Source organism: Polypterus senegalus, chromosome 10 (assembly GCF_016835505.1).
Source record: "Polypterus senegalus isolate Bchr_013 chromosome 10, ASM1683550v1, whole genome shotgun sequence".
NCBI lineage: Eukaryota > Metazoa > Chordata > Cladistia > Polypteriformes > Polypteridae > Polypterus > Polypterus senegalus.
Window position 1 is genome coordinate 3,770,672 of NC_053163.1, and position 16,160 is coordinate 3,786,831.

The window sequence follows — 16,160 nt, forward strand, 5'->3', positions numbered from 1 at the left end:
TAGTATAGCCGTGTTTGGTGAATATGTCCTCGCAGTCCGAATTGGAAAAACTAAATTTGCGTCAGGCATAGCAAAAGCTGGCATCACGGACAACAAAATATTCAAGCCATGGTCGAGACTGATACCAGCTTGCACTAAAACATCTGAATGCACGCTTGGTATAATTAATTAAAATGGGCTGGGATGGGTTGTCCATATTTAAGTCAGGCAGACCGGACTGTATATTTTGTTGAAGGCAGAGGTTTGGAGTACCCGACACGGGCGCAGAGCTGGAGGAATGTGTAGGCTTATCTACATCTTTTGGAGTTTCAGTTCCCGACGTGGGTGCGCTGTGCTCCGTGTTGGTAGCAGCAGTGCTGGGCTTAACCGTGGAGCCAGCAGCTTGCGGATGGACAAAGATTGAAGATGTCTGCTTTTAATAAGCCACCTATGCATAGCCTTTAGTGTTACCAACCTGAAAATAAAAGAAGAATGGTAACGTATACACTGTTTTAATTAAAGAATGCGGTCAAAATGTGCTGCAAAATGTGCAGCGAAGTGAACTGTGAAAATCAAATGTTCTTTTTCTCCAGAGTTTTCATTGGACAGACAGAGCATTTCGCAGGGTGGGCACGGCTTGTCTCTGGGGGGGCAGTGCCCGCCCCAGCCCCCCAGTGGTCACGCCTCCGACTCCCTGACTATCACCTCTGTTATAATATCATTAGCAATCAGAGAGGTCTCTCCAGGCTTTTGACCCCCATACAGTAATTCAAACCCTGAACCCTGAAGAGGCTTAAGGCACATCCTGACAGGCAAAGAGTAAAGGAGAGGAGCTCATCCCAGTTCCTACCATCCTCACTGACCTCCTTACTTAACATGTGTTTGAGAATCTGATTAAACCTGTCTACGAGACTGTCAGTTTGAGGATGATACACTGTGGTCTTTATTTGTTTAACTTTGAGTAATTTGGCAACCTATATGAATGTTTCTGAGGTAAAAGGCATCCATTGATCTGTTAAGATTTGTTGCCCAGGGTTTGTTTCCTGCCTTGTGCCCTGTGTTGACTGGGATTGGCTCCAGCAGACACCCACGGCCCTGTAGTTAGGATATAGCGGGTTGGATAATGGATGGATGGATGAATGGATGGATGGTTTTCAAATTGCCTGCTCTCAATGGGATAGCCTCAGGGTATTGGGGAGTGCAATCTATGAGGACAAGAATATAATTGTGCCCCTGGCCCGAGGGATCAAGGGATGCTGCTATGTCGACCCCTATACATTCGATGGGAATGTCAATTAAGGGAAGAGGAATCAGCAGAGCATGGTTCTTCCTATGAATCTGACTTAAATGACACTCCAGACAGGAAGGGCAGAAACATCAGTCCTTCTCATGAATTCCTGGCCAATAAAATCGGAGCTTAATCTTCTCAAGAGTTTTGTCAGTTCCCAAATGAGCACCTAAGAGATGGGTGTGTTTTAGTTCTCAGACTTGCCACCAGTAGGTCTAGTGTTCCAATAACAGTGACCTCACCTCCTCTCCATGCTCAGCTGCCCTGTATAATATCAAATCATTGTTAATAACGAAGTGAGGTCTAGATGGCATGAGATGTAAGGTACACTGGCTGTTCATTGAGACAACTGCATTTCTGGCAAATTTAAAGGAATCATCATTCCATTGCTCTCATTTAAATAAGGCCAGCGTTTGCCTAAATAGGAAATGTAGAGTATTTAAAGGATCTGAACTGACCTCAGTGGGTGTGATGTTGCAGGCTTTTATTCTCATGTTTCTGGCAGTGCAACTACTCCTTCTGCTATATTGCATTGAGTAGCCACATGTCTCCTTTCTGCTGGCTGTCTACACAGTGTGGATGCAGTTTTGGGCTGATTATCTCCGTCAGTCATACGGCCCAAAGACTTAACAGTAGTTTGTGCTGTACCACTTTTACTCTCAGACCAGTCTCTGCCCTAAATCATGGGAAAGGGTAGATTTCAGAATACCACTACCATTACGGAGTTGTCATTGCTTACCGTACAGGAGGCAGACCGATACCATCACGTTTCACCATAAAGAAAGGTTAGACTTGTCCTTCCCATAAGCCACTGTCATGGTACACATAACAATGTGCAACAGTGGAGATGTTGCTGCCGGTATCTATAAGTGCAGTGACCCTGCACCCATTTACCAGCACCACTCTGGTCCACAGAAAAGATAAGGGGTTAACAACTGCGCAGTACCTCTTACCCTTAGCCCAGCTGCAGTCCTTCATCTTTCTGAGTTGTGAACAACTGAGGAGGGTATGCCCTGCTTCCTTGCACAAAAAAGCATGAGGTGGATGTGTGCTTCTCCTTAGTATTAGTTGCAGACTCCGTTTTTGTGGCATGTAGGCTTTGGGAGGGTGAATCAACCCTGTCAGGTTTGACGCAAGGGCCGTTCTGACCATTTGGACTGGGCTGATGCTCTATGTCTCCTGACCATTTCTATCAAGGCGTCCATGTTTTTGTATGCCTGTCTGCGGACTGGCTGGGCAAGGAAACTGGGGAGACCAATCATTAGAAGATCCCAGGCCACCTGCTGTACGACCTGTTTGGCGTCATTTATGTCTGGCTGTAGCCGGTGCCCCTCTTTGCCCCATAGATCATAGGCTTGTGGTTGGGTCAGTCGCTCAGGGCCAAGCAGCCATGACACAGGTCCACAGAAACTCCATACATTTTCCGAATTTTCGCCTTTAAGCTGTCATATAGTTAGTGTCATCCTTAACCCCAAGGTCATAATAGGTTCTCTGCACCTCAACCTTCAGGAAGGGTGCCAAAATATTTGCCCACTTCAAACACTCCTAATGGAGTCTAGATGCCATGTATTCAAAAATGAGAGATACGACTGAATATTATTGTTCTACTGAAACAGCATCAGCACCTGGGAAGGAGTCCTTGACTGGTCCTGTTGGATGGTGACATGTGCTTTATGCTCTCACTTCTGACTCAGCAAGCTGCATCCAGGTCTCAACCAACTGAACCTTGAGCCTCTGTATTTCTGTGGCCATATTGTCAAGGACTGTAAGTAGGTCCTGCTCTTCTCATATTTTGAGCAATAAATCCTGCCGGTTATGCCATTGTGATAAGGAACAGGCCGGAGACACAAAAAGATTTGGGGATGGCCTACCTGTATACTACAGCAAAATAAAGAAAACACGTCTTTACAGTTCAAAACAGAAACAATGGAGGTCCGTCATATATAGTGTAGCAGTAGGGGCGCTATCGCTCCCTTGAACCCTCAGGTACCACGCCAAACACCAGGTTAAAGTCCAATACTTGACTTTATTAAATTGCCACAGTGCACAAAGCACCCTCTCCTCTACTATACTCATATAAATCAATCACAATACTACAATAAACAATCACCCGACTCCCAGACGCGTTGCCACCCTTCCACCCAGCTCAGCTCATTGTCTGGGAGTTCCCGTAGTCCTTTTATACCCCCTGACCCGGAGATGTTCCTGCCCAACAGTTCACAAGTCCTTATTCCTTCCGGGTCTGGGTAAATAGTCCTTATCTTCACCCCGGAAGCACGTCACTTCTTTTTGTCACGGGATTATGACGCACTTCTGGGTTATAGGGCATAAATGAGTCCATTGGCCTCCTGACAGCGACTCCCAGTGGTCTCCAGGGTATCCAGCAGGGCTGTGCATAAAAACTACATAGTCCATGAGGCCCTGCTGGAATTCGGCATCATGGACATTGAAGTTTTACCTCACAGCCCTGCTGGATGGCGTGGGGGCCGCCAGGGGACACTGTAGGAAGGCACAGGGATTTGTATTTTCCATATAGCCTGGAAGTACTCCCTAGTCATGGGGACAGAAGGAATGAAGTACTTCCGGGCTGAAGAAAAAGGAGTTTTCATCTGACCTGGAAGTTCTAGGAAATCACATGGACTGAGGGACAGAAGCACCTCCCGGTCAACGAATATATAAGGACTGTGGGAAACCCTAGCAGAGAGAGCCGAGTTGGGTGGGAGTGTGACGAAGCTGCAGGGTGGAGTGGAGGATTGTTTATTGTGAATTATTGTGGAGGTGGAGGTGCTTTGTGCACATTATTGGAAAAATAAATTTATTATTGGGACTTTTACCTGGTGTCTAAACATGTTGTCTAATGGTTCAGGGGTCAACAGCGACCCCAATCTGTCACAATATATATATATATATATATATATATATATATATAGACTTCATCTATTCAGAAAATCATTGTATTTGTTTGTTTGGCACCCCATAGTATATATATACTATATATATTTTTTTTTTTTTTTTGCAGAAACAGGAAGAGGTGGAGTAAGTGAGGCCAGAAAAGGATGTGACATAGAAAGTGGGTTATGGATACTGGAAAGGACATCATTAGAGGTTGCCGGAAGTGGCATCATCAGTGGGTAGATCAGATGGTGCTACTGGGGAGTACAATTCTTACTTGGTCTGGAAAGGGACAAGAGGAAAGAGGATTAGATGACAGCACCAACCCCTAGTCTGGATGTCACTATTTGAGTCTGTAAACTGTCTCCCATGTGCACATGTATAACTATTTATATATTATATTTATATATATACATATATATATATATATATATATATATATATATATATATATTGTGAAGCCAACCCGGACACACACAAGCAGGACACAGATTCAAACACATTACCCGGTTTATTTACAGAATAAAGTATGCACAAATCACCAATACACAACACAACACAACACAATTCTTTTCTTCTCTTCTCTTCTCTTCTCTTCTCTTCTCTTCTCTGCCAGTCCATCCGCCTCCACTCCTCCTCAGGATTTGTCCTCTTCCTTCCAATACTGGCCGAAGAATGGTGGGGACTGGCCCATTTTTATAGGGCACCCAGAAGGACTCCAGGTGTCCAGCGAGCTTCTTCTGGCCACATTTCTAGGACTGGCCGGAATAAGGCCCTGGAAAGGTTTATGCTCCCCCTGGTGGTAGCTCATAACCTGTGGCCCCATTGGAAACCAATTGGGCTGCCCTCTATCAGCCCGGGGGAGAAACTGTCCTGATAATACTCTCTCCCCCGGCCACCCGCCACAATATATAGGCTGGGCTGGGTCTAATTATGCAATGCTCATTTTGCTATAACTTATTAAGTTTATTACATAGAAAATCACCCGTTAAATCCCTGACCATCGAGAAATGTGCGAACTGACAACATGAAGAATCGTCTTAGTGCCAAACTGGAATCATCCCCACATAAATCAAGACGATCTGAATGTGCATAATTAGATCTGGACCACCCTGTATATACATATATATATACACATACAGTATATGTAGTCAATAGGTCTACATCTATATACTGTATATGTAAGTGCAGACCTATTGACCACTCTGATGGCAAACTTCAAAAATTTAGATTGGATTAGGCGGAAGAGCATGTTGAAATGGGAGATCTCATGGTCTGACATTTGAAAGGCAGAATCCTAATGCATAAAGTTCTTGGTCAAGGCTGTCTATGATGTCCTGCTACCTTGCCACCCTGATTTCAGTTGGAGAAATCAGGTTATCAGTCTCTGAAATAACCAGATTAACAAATGTAGGCTTCTCAGTGAGTAACCCAGTTATTTGGCCATATAAGTCCTTCACAGGGTTACAGTTTGTACATATCCATTGCTCTGTGTGCCTGAGAATGTGTTAGATTTGCACACGCATCCAGCAGCCACAAGTAAAAGCACCCACAAGATCGATTTCCTGAGACAAATTCTCAGGTGACCATATTTTTCTTTCTCCTGGTTGAAATAATCTGTTTTAACATGTCAGAAATTGTAAAATTTATGTTGATGAGGTAAATGAACATGTAGTGCTACACCCAGCAATAAAATTTCAAGAGCAGTAGGGTAAGATGTTAAATTTAAGTTGTGTTATGTAGTCTGGTAGTCTTTGTAGAACAAGAAGTAATCTAATGCAAGAATTATCTCATTGAAGTAAAAATACCCATGTTATTATTATCCCAGCATCACTAGGTGTCAGGCAAGAAGCGCAGGTATCAGTATGCCACTATTTCACAGGGCTGAATCGCACAGCGAAGCAGAAAAGAGTGAGCTGCATGCAATTCAGTAATACCACCTACACTTAAGAAGAGGTCATCCAACTGAAGCTAAGCTGTCAGTACTTGAATGTGTGACCATCTAGGAAAAGCATGGGTTGCTGCTGGAAGAAGCATTGGTCAAGCCAGTAGGGGGCACCTATTCTGTGGTCTGAATATGGATCCCAATGCCATCAATGCAGTGACAAAGACACTGTGCTGTAAAAATGGCACCATCCTTTGAATAAGACGTAAAACTGAGGTCCTGTCACTCTGTGGTCATTAAAGATCTTTGGGCATCCTTCATAAAGATCGGGGATTCTAATCTTCTTCTTCTTTCAGCTGCTCACGTTAGGGGTTGCTACAGTGGATCATCTTCTTCCATATCTTCCTGTCCTCCTCATCTTGATCTGTCACACCCATCACCTGCATGTCCTCTCTCACCACAACCAATAACTTTCTCTTAGGCCTTCCTCTTCTCCTCTTTCCAGACAGCTCTATCCTTAGCATCCTTCTCCCAGTATACCCAGCATCTCTCCTCTGCACATGTCCCAACCAACGCAATCTCGCCTCTCTGACTTTGTCTCCCAACCATCCAACCTAAGCTGATCCTCTAATGTCCTCATTTCTAATCCTGTCCATCCTTATCACACCCAATGCAAATCTTAGCATCTTTAACACTGTCATCTCCAGCTCTGTCGCCAGTGCCACCGTCTCCAACCCATATAACATAGCTGGTCTCACTACCGTCCTGTAGACCTTCCCTTTTACTCTTTCTGATACCCATCTGTCATAAATCACTTCTGACACTCTTCTCCACCCATGCCCTGGCTAAATTGCCCTCCATGGCTTAGTCATTCTATCCCCCTTAATCATCCTGTGTGTCAAACTGGCTATTTATCTCTCACCAATTCACCACCTAACAGCTAATGTGTGGTGAGCATACTGGTGCACAAATGGCTGCCATTGCATCATCCAGGTGGATGATTAGTGGACATTAGGATCATTAGTGGCAGTCGAAGTGGTTTCCACTTGCTATAAAAAGTGCTTTCAGTAGAGAGAAGAGCACTTCATAAATGTTAAAAAGAATAATTAATTATTATTACTCCGCTCCTTTGCAGAGCTCATTTGCACAGCCCATTTGCACAGCCAAGCGAAAAAAAAATTAACTGTGGGCAATCAGGCAATAGAAACATACTAATAAAAAGACATGTGGGTTTTAATCCCAGTATTTGGCACAAATATGTTGAAACAGTGTGATCTGGTGACACAGCATCCAGTGTTCATTCTGCATATCATTGGTGGCTCAGGTCGAGGATATCAAACCAGACTGAATATTATTTACTTCAGAGCACATGAAGGACTTATAAAACATAAGAAAATGATCACAAGCTTCATGATTGTTTTTAGTTTCTTTGTGGTTGAAGATGATGTTTAGCTCTTTTTTTGCAAAGTTTAAAGATATCAGGGCATTTCGCCAAAGAAGAACTCCAGAAGTAGAACATTAGAACACTCTAGACGAGAACAGGCCATTCAGTCAAACAAAACTCGCCAGTCCTGTCTACTTATTTCTTCCAAAAAAACATCAAGTCGAGTTTTGAAAGTCCCTACTGTCTTACTGTCTACCACACTACTTGGTCGCTTATTCCAAGTGTCTATCGTTCTTTGTGTAAAGAAAAACTTCCTAATATTCGTGCGAAATTTCCCCTTAACAAGTTTCCAACTTTGTCCCCGTGTTCTTGATGAACTCATTTTAAAGTCACAGCCTCGATCCACTGGATTGATTCCCTTCATGATTTTAAACACTTCACTCAGGTTTCCTCTTAATCTTCTTTTGCTTAAACTGTAAAGGCTCAGCTCTTTTAATCTTCCCTAATAATTCAACCCCTGTAGACCTGGAATCAGCCTAGTCGCTCTTCTCTGGACCTTGTCTTGTGCTGCTATGTCCTTTTTGTAGCCTGGAGACCAAAACTGCACACAGTACTCAAGATGAGGCCTCACCAGTGTGTTATAAAGGTTGAGCAGAACCTCCTGTGACTTGTACTCCACACATCAAGGCGCTATATAACCTGACATTCTGTTAGCCTTCTTAATGGCCTCTCAACACTGTCAGGATGTGGATAGCTTAGAGTCCACTATGACTCCTAAATCCTCCTCATAAAGTGTCCTCTTGATTTTCCGACCTCCCTTCATGTATTCAGACCTCACATTTTTACTTCCTATATGTAATAATTTGCATTTACTGACATTAACTTTCATCTGCCGCAAATCGGCCTAAGCCTGTCTACGATCCAAGTCTTATTGTGATGATATAACGGATTCCAAATTATCTGCTAATCCACCTATCTTGGTATCATCTGCAAACTTAACCAGCTTGTTACTTATATTCCTATCTAAATCATTTATATATATATTAAAAATAGCAGCGGCCCTAACACTGACCCCTGCTGGTCACCACTCTTAACATCGGCCAGTTCTTATGAGGTTCCTCACACCATCACCCTCTGCTTCCTGTGTCTGAGCCAATTCTGCACCCATCTAGAAACATCACCCTGAACTCCCACTTCTTTTAATTTGATGCCCAACCTCTCATGTGGCACCTTATCAAATGCTTTCTGAAAGTCCAGATAAATAATCTCATCTGCTCCACTTTGATTGTATCCTTTTGTTTCCTCCTCATAGAATTCCAGCCTGTTAGTAAAACACGACCTCCCTCTTCTGACCCCATGCTGACTGTCCTGTCCTTGCCATGTGTTGCTCAATCTTATCGTTAATAATTTCTTCCATTAATTTTACTGTGATGTTTCATGTTAAGCTTACTGGCCTATAGTTGCTTGGATCTGCCCTGTCACCCTTTTTATATAATGGGATGATATTTGCCATTTTTCAGGCCTTCGGAATCTCTCCAGTGCGCAGTGACTTCCTAAAAATATGTGGACTTATGCATGCAAACAGAAATTTTCAAGAAAGTAGGTTTCTGCCTTAACCTGGTTCCTCACCTTATCCCGGTTTTTCATGTGAACACACTGATCAAGCATACTAGAGTTTAAATATGCAGCTTGTTGGTGCTTTCATTGTTCCAAAACAAATCTCTATCATATTTTAGATTTCCTGAGAACATTATTCATATATTTTGTGAACTGGAAAAGATTTTGCGCTTCTTAGTCCTTCTCTTTTCCTGGTGTTAATTCCTAAACATTTTATTAACACTATACATACTGTAGGCTTAAATTTAACCAAGTTATCTGGAGAATTGTTGGTCTCCTTTGTCAAATGTATTTTACTATGAACTGGTGGAAACAAGTAAAACCTGAGCACAGCTGTTTGAAACTAAAACAGGCAAGTAATGGTTCTACATCATAACAAGTGAGCTGACTAAATTTAGACCCCAAAACAGTAGCAAATAAATTGGTTCTTAAATTAAAAATTGGTTGAAGAGAAAACCTGGAACCTTTGTAGCCCTCCAGGATCATAACTGACAACCCATGATCGCTACATTTGGGACAATATTTCAGTTGTGTTCAGGTTTAAATTAAGAGTAAAAATATTGCCTGTAATGCTACATGTATTTGATAATTTGTTTGTGTATATCTGATATATAATTTATTTTTCAAAGGGTATTGTTTGTTACATATACATGTATGGATATCATTTATTATACATTTGTATTTAATGTTTGCCATTTTTATTTAAGTGATTTTTTATTTTCATTGATATGAAAGGTTCCTTACTGGAAAGGAAGAGAAAGATAAAGTTCATGACGTGTGGGTGAACGATATAAATACTAATAAATCAGCAGCCCATTTATTGGTGGATGTGCTTGAAGTCAACCTTAGAGCTTAATGGGTGAAGTTGCACTAAAAACCTTCTACAGAATGGTGGTGAAGCAGAAGTAAAGTGTGCAGGTGATTTATTTTATTATTTTAGATTGTCTTATTGACCAGTCCTAGTTTTAAAGATGAGGTCTGCAGTGACTGTAAGAATGAGATGCCAGATGCAGGAAGCCATTGTGTGGGGCACGGTTTCTGTAAGCAACTTGATAATAAGAGAAGTGCCATCAAGAAGAGTCAGTTTATCTGGATTGGGCACCTTGGGAGGATTCCTCTTGAGTGAGGACACATTTATGTTATCATACAATAAACAATTGTGATACCCTAATGATGGCTCGAAGCAGACAACAAGCCTCCTACTGCTATAAAAGCAGGATGGCCAACCAGATCATGTCTATCTTAAAGGTCTTAAATGTCAGTTTAAGCTGCTCTGTGAAGCACATGCTGTCACAGGCATGGCAGTCAGAGTAGAACCTTCTCTCTTGGGAGATTTCATCCTTTATATAGTCTACACCTCTGTGATGGCCAGGGTGATGGTCTGGAGTTGTAACATCACTTCAAGAGAGGATCACTGAATCAACAAGCTGATTAAGAAGGGAGGCACAGTGACGGAACTCACTCTGGACCCCCAGGACATTGTAGAAGGAGAGAATGAAGACAAAACTGAGTGCCATTATGGAAAATGCTGCACATTCTCTCTCTGACATGATAACTCTGAAGACTTCGGCCAACTCATTATTCAGCAGAAGTGTTTTCTTCTCTTGTTTAATTCTAGTATGTAATTGACGGTTATTGTTGTTTATTATATTTTTGAACTTCTGCAAAAAGCTAAAATTCTTCTTTGGAAGAAATAAAGATCTATATGCCTGTGTACTAAGGAGCATAATAAAGGCATTTCACTTACTTTGACATGTCTTCACATGTTTGCATTTTTGCAGCATTCATCAGCTCAAATGAGGAAAGTGATTATTCCAGAAACTGAATAAAGGAGACATTAAGAAAAAAACAAATGTTCAACCTTTTTAGACAAGCAAGAAAAAATAACCAAATGCAAATATTTTAGGAGTTTTTTTATACAGTAATGTGGAAACGTAAGTACACTCACTGGAAAAGAATCACTTTTTCAACATATTTAAACAGGTAATCAGTACAGTAGATCTTCATGCAAACAGCACCTTCAGATAATGGTGATCTGCTTGAAAAATAACACATACAATTTGACATAGTGTACTCATTTTTAATAATCCAAATAAACAGAAATGTATTTTGTCATGTGCTAAAAGTAAATCCAACCCTCCTTTTATCACCACTTCGAATCTATCAAATCAGAATCAGGTGTTTCAGATGAGGTGCCAATGATTAGAACAACCTCAGGGAGGTTCATCTGCAGGTGGACAGGACTATCTATTGAAATCACAGGTATCGAGGGTCTGGTGTCCTCTTTGCTATTGACATGTTTGGTGTCACTGAACCAAGATCAAAAGGCCTCCAGAAAAAAGGTTCTGAACATCTGATACTAAAAGAAGTCTCTAAAACACTCAAAATTTCAGGTAACTCTTGAAACAGTTGATATATCTACAATCAGAAAGATTGACCTGCATGAAAGGTATGCCAGGAAAAAATCTTTTCTGTCCATAAAGAACATTAGAGCAAGATGGCAGTTTGCCGTGGAACATCTAGAAAAAGACCAGAACTTCTGGAACAAAGTACTCTGGACAGATGAATCACAGATTGACTTGTCTGGCCACTGTAACAGAAAAAAACATCTGACAGCATCTCAGACGAAGAGGATGATAACATTCTGTGAAGAATGGTGATGGAAATCTTCAGGGTTGATTTGCTACCTCAGGACCTGAGCAACTTGCAGTTATCAAGACAACTCTGAATTCTGCATTATTACAAAGTCTACTTGAGGAGAATGAGAGGTTATCTGTCTGAAAGCTGAAGATGAACTGGAAATGGACTTTTCAACATGATAATGATCCAAAGCACATTAGGAAATTCACCAAGGACTTTCTCAAAAAGAAGAAATGGGGTGTTTTGGACTAGCCTGTTCTTAAGTCTTAATCTGAGTCCCATTGAAATTTTGTGAAGGGATTTGAAACAGGCAGAACTTGCAAGAAAATGAACAAACATCTTGGAATTGAAGAAATTGTGCATGGAGGACTGGTTCAAAATTTCATTCAGTCGATGTCAGGGACTGGTGGGCAGTTATGCAAAATGCCAACAAGCAGTCATTTCTGCTAAAGGGGCCAATATCAGCTTCTAAGGCAAAGGGTGGGTGGACTTACTATTTCCCCAATAGACCATCTATTAAAGTTTTGGTTGAATAAAGAAATCTTTTTTATACAATTTTATGATCTTTGTCTGTTGGCAGTGTTTGCATAAAAATCTACTGTTTGCCTGTTCAAATGTGCAGAAAAAGTCAAGACATTCCATGAGATGTACTTCATTTTTCACACACACACACATATATATATATATATATATATATATATAAACTGCTCAAAAATTAAAGGAACACTTTGAAAACACATTAGATCTCAATGGGAAAAGAAATCCTCCTGGATATCTATACTGATATAGACTGGGTAATGTGTTAGGAACGAAAGGATGCCACATCGTTTGATGGAAATGAAAATGATCAACCTACAGAGCCCTGAATTCAAAGACGCCCCAAAAATCAGAGTGAAAAAATGATGTGGCAGGCTAGTCCATTTTGCCCAAATTGAATTGCAGCAACTCAAATTGTACGCAGCACTTTGTATGGCCCCTGTGTTCTTGTATACATGCCTGACAACATCGGTGCATGCTTCTAATGAGATGACAGATGGTGTTGTGGGGATCTCCTCCCAGATCTGGACCAGGGCATCACTGAGCTCCTGGACAGTCTGAGGTGCAACCTGGTGGCATTGGATGAACCAAAACATAATGTACCAGAGGTGTTCTATTGGATTTAGGTCAGGAAAGTGTGGTGGCCAGCCAATGGTATCAATTCCTTCATCCTCCATTAACTGCCTGCATACTCTCACCACATGAGGCCAAGAATTGTCGTGCACCAGGAGCCACTGTACCAGCATAGGGTCTGACAATGGGTCCAAGGATTTCATCCTGATACCTAATGGCAGCCAAGGTGCCTTTGTCAAGCCTGTAGCGGTCTGTGTGACCCTCCATGTATATGCCTCCCCAGACAATCATTAACCCACCACCAAACTGCTCATGCTGAATGATGTTACAGGCAGCATAATGTTCTCCATGGCTTCTCCAGACCCTTTCACTTCTGTCACGTGCTCAGGGTGAACCTGCTCTCATCTGTAAAAGCACAGGGCACCAGTGGTGCATCTGCCAATTCTGGTATTCTATGGCGAATGCCAATCGAGCTGCATGCTGCTGGGCAGTGAGCTCAGGGCCCATTAGAGGACATGGGGCCCTTGGGTCACCCTCATGAAGTCTTTCTGGTTGTTTGGTCAGAGACATTCACACCAGTGGCCTGCTGGAGGTCATTTTGTAGGGCTCTGGCAGTGCTCATCCTGCTCCTCCTTGCCCAAAGGAGCAGATACTGGTCCAGCTGATGGGTTATGGACCTTCTATGGCCCTCTCCAGCTCTCCTAGAGTAACTGCTTGTCTCCTAGAATCTCCTCCATGCCCTTGAGACTGTGCAGGGAGACACAGCAAACCTTCTGGCAATGACACGTATTGATGTGCCATCCTGAAGAAGTTGGACTACCTGTGCAACCTCTGTAGGGTCCAGGTATCGCCTCATGCTACCAGTGGTGACACTGACTGTAGCCAAATGCAAAACTAGTGAAGAAACAGTCAGAAAAGATGAGGAGGGAAAAATGTCAGTGGCCTCCACCTGTTAAACCCTTCATTCCTGTTTTGGGGGTCATCTCATTGTTGCCCCTCTAGTGCATCTGTTGTTAATTCCATTAACACCACAGCAGCTGAAACTGATTAACAACCCCCTCTGCTACTTAACTGACCAGATTAATATCCCATAAGTTTCATTGACTTTATGCTATACTCTGATTAAAAAGTGTTCCTTTAATTCTTTTGAGCAGTATATATACATATATCGAGATGTTGATATAGACAAAGATACAGATAGGATTACAGATATACTGTAAATACAGACATAGATACAGTAGATAAATATAATAAATTGATGTGTATCTTAAACTCTTCTGAATATTTAAATGTTACAACATTAGTCTTATTGTAAATACTTTATACCTTAAGGTGATTATAATAGACAATTGAAAAAATACAAACCAGGACACCAACATGGTGTCTGCTGCAATGACAGATTGAAGAAGGCCGCCTACTTTTTGGTAAGTGTAAAGCGGAAAAGTACTTGTTTCCTCTAAATGATTTTTTTTTCAGTAGATGCCGTCTTCAGCAGGAGACCAGTCTTTCTTTCCTACAGTTACTGTAACACAAGTCAGTAGTTTCAGATGGGCCTACACCCCAACATGGTCCTCTTTCACATGCTGCTTTCCCCCAGCCAGACTCATTCTGCTGAGATACCTGACAATGCTGACCATGTAGAGGTTTGGCAAGCAGAGCAGGAGAAATAAAAATGGAGTGCTGAAGGAGTGGATCAATGCTGCTCTGCACCTTTAAAGTGAATTAATTAGATTAACAGTCCATCTGTGGCCATTTCTCCATTCTGCCTCCTAGTTCTGAGTTTTCATTTGTGTGTGTTTTTTTTTTTTTTTTGCCTTTGCCTTTGCCTTACAAAATGGAAACCTATCTTTTAGGTCGAGAACTCTTTTTTCAACCTTAGTTTTAAATGACATACTTTTTATCAAAACATATGTTAAATACTTCTATGTGGCTTTGTAGTGGTTCGTTTTCCTCTGTCTGATCCATTTGTCTTTTACAACCACCTGCTGAAGTCTACAGAGCGAAGTCTCATAGGCTTTGTGTAGGATTACCTTATATTACACATGGGGTGTTGTGATTTAGTGGATCTCTAGAAGAATGGCCATTTGTTAATAAGTAATCCATTTGGCCGTGTCAGACTCCTGGGCAAGACGCACCAGCACGTGAGGGTGCAATTGTTCTCAATTGCTTCATTGGCTTCCTGAGGTGTGTGATTGAGACGCTGTGCCCATGGAGCCATATAAGTATGTACTGGCACAGGAGATGGGGAGAAAACATGAAAAAAAGGATGGAGGTTAGAAGAAAGAGAGAGGGCAGGAGACTGTGTGAGAGAGTGAGTGAGTGAGCTGAGGACAGCATGCTCATATGAGTGAAGGCAGGCAGCTGGGAGAAGAGCCCTTGAGGGGGAGTGTGTGCCCGACACTCAGTGGGGGCTGTTGGAAGTGATTGCTCCCACTGAGCAGTTTCAGAGAGCAGGAGTGACCAGGAAGGTGAACGGCTCACCATGGAAGGCAGTGGAGGTCATGGAGGCCTGGGATGGAGAGCCCCAGCATGTACGTAGCCAATGGACAGATGGCAACTGGACCAGCGGAAGGTCCGCTGCGCCTACTGATAGGGTGACTCCCCTGCAAGGCAGGCCCATAAGGGATAAGCAGGGGAGCCACCAGCTAAAAGGAAGGCACCGGGTTTTTAAAAAGGAACAGCTTCTAGCCTGTTCATTTTAACCTCATTTTAATGGAATTATTTATTGAATTTTTAACCTAGACGTCCACCTGTTTTAATGGACTATTTACTTGATAGTTGAAGCACTGCACTTTCTTTTTGGACACTATTTAGTTTTGATTGTTTTTAATAAAACCACTGATCATTTGTGCACCTTCTCCTTGCTTTGTGTGGTGAATTAATTTGTCCAGCTCAGCCCGGTCATGACTATTGACAGTGTCAGGTTCATGAGGCACCCAGAATTTGAAGAAGGAGCTTGGAGGAGGACCCACACAGTCACAGATGTGGTTACAAAAACCTGAAGTGGAAATCCAGAAGCAGAAGTGACACTTGTAAACCGATACCTGTGGGTATATTGTGAATCCTCTGAAATCACACAATGAGTGTGTCAACAAAAACTTCATGCCCTTCAAAGGTAATTGCTCTCATTTTGGTCAACTGATGTAGGTGCTTGGTATTACATTACAGCTTTTACTGAGACAATTTAAACTTCTGCATTCTATTTAAAGTAATGCTTTATTAAAGTATTAAATTTCTGCATCTTAGTAATAAAAGGACCAGTGTTAGCACCTTCCCCATTCTAAAAGAAGAGGAAATAAATGGCTTAAGCTCCACAAAAAAACACGATTTCCCAGATATATAAGTGATCTAAATGTAGGTTTGTA

At 42.0% G+C, this 16,160-nt stretch overlaps 1 long non-coding RNA gene across 1 annotated transcript in view; it reads right to left on the reverse strand.

Annotated features, from left to right (window-relative positions):
* Positions 1-16,160, reverse strand: part of LOC120536534 — a 29,146-nt gene that overhangs the window by 11,717 nt on the left and 1,269 nt on the right. Inside the window, exon 2 of the long non-coding RNA XR_005635126.1 lies at positions 10,793-10,866. This is a non-coding gene — a long non-coding RNA (uncharacterized LOC120536534). The remainder of the gene's footprint in view (positions 1-10,792; positions 10,867-16,160) is intronic.